This window comes from Limulus polyphemus, unplaced genomic scaffold, assembly GCF_000517525.1.
Source record: "Limulus polyphemus unplaced genomic scaffold, Limulus_polyphemus-2.1.2 Scaffold358, whole genome shotgun sequence".
Classification (NCBI taxonomy): Eukaryota; Metazoa; Arthropoda; class Merostomata; order Xiphosura; family Limulidae; genus Limulus; species Limulus polyphemus.
In genome coordinates, this window is record NW_013665968.1 from 1647 (window position 1) to 3383 (window position 1737).

Here is a 1737-nt window from a genome sequence, read left to right on the forward strand (position 1 = left end):
GTTCTGCTCTGTTTGGAGCACATTGTACACATGAAGATAATGCAGAATCGTATAAAGTTCAGAGTTTCAGCATGTCTCTCTATTCATTGAAAACTACACAACCGTAATTCTAACACACAAATTCTGAGAGTCATTTAGAGTAAATACTATTTTTTTTAGATACTCGGATAAGCATGATTGACATAGGAATACAAAAGGTACAAAAGCCACTGGGGAACCCGAGCACATGACAGTACAATGTTGCTATGAACGACCTTAGAGCTGGATGATAATTTAATAGCTCCTTCTAAAAAACGATGTTCGTATGATATTGCTGAACGACGTCGAAGCAAGAAAACTCACACAGCAGAGCGTTTTGGAGAGATATGAGCTCCCAAACCACATATTAAGGCAATATACAAAGTTACGGTTACGAAACAGACCCGTCTGACCAAAATAACCATTGCGATGAAACTTGACACGTATACTCACAAGTTCAAATTTTCACACGATTCCAATCACCCCTAAAAATCAACACTATTTTCGCGAGAGAGATGACTGAAAAGACAGTAGTTACAGTTGTGAAACTTTCCATGCAGCTCAACTGAAAGCTGTGCTTTTGATTTGACCTCGCTGCCCTTCGATGAACCTTACGGTGTAAAGGAATAGTATGCGATCACAGTCATTAGAATGAACACGACTGACGACGAAGAAATTAGCTCCAAGGACAACACAGAAGACACGAAACATTGCTCTTATGAAGTGCCATTAACTCATAGTGGTTCTAACTTTACAAAACCATACAAACACAGCAGCCGCGAATGAAATAAAACATTAGAACGAAAACTTACTCTACCCGTTTCACAAGTTCTTTTTATGTTTATATACTCTACGCTAGAGAATAAATAATACTGGTATCTGAGGCAAGTTTCACAAATGTTTATAACTATTAAACTATAACTATGATACTCTCACACACACACAAAAAGCGTTTGGGGAAGTTCTATTCTTGCTACAAAGTAGGTAGGAATCTATAAATAAAGAGATGCTACTTTTGTAGCAAAAGGAAATGAGTGGCGAAGCCAAACAATGGGCGTCCGGTAGCATGCGCCCCTCGTTAGAATTTTGTAATTTGCACTGAAAGTGGTGCATTTCGATGGTAGCTGAGGCTGTTTTTACACCTTTCAAACACGTGTTATACATATATATAGGTGAAATTTAGAGGGTGCGATAGCACTCAACCCCTCGCCTATTCGCATGCATCACTTACTATATTCTCATGGCCTAAAAATAAAGCTAATCTAATCTGTTTTAGTGCATTCGATATTGCAATTATTAGTTTTTACGTTAAGTGTTTTATTTTCATAACAGTTGCTTTCAATGTTTATCCACGTAACATAGATTTCAACGTCGGAATCTGCTGTTTTCTGTCATATTTAATCATTGTTCTGATCTCACTAACTTCTGAATCGTTGGTCTCAATATCTAAACAACAACAAAAATATCGTTACTTTTAATTAAGTAATTATATAACCAGAATCAATCTGAACAACCTATTAAACAGATGGCAGCACATGTTTGTTTTTTGTTTTTTGAATTTCGCGCAAAGCTACACGAGGGCTATCTGCGCTAGCCGTCCCTAATTTAGCAGTGTAAGACTAGAGGGAAGGCAGCTAGTCATCACAACCCACCGCCAACGAATAGTGGGATTGACCGTCACATTATAACGCCCCCACGGCTGAAAGGGCGAGCATGTTT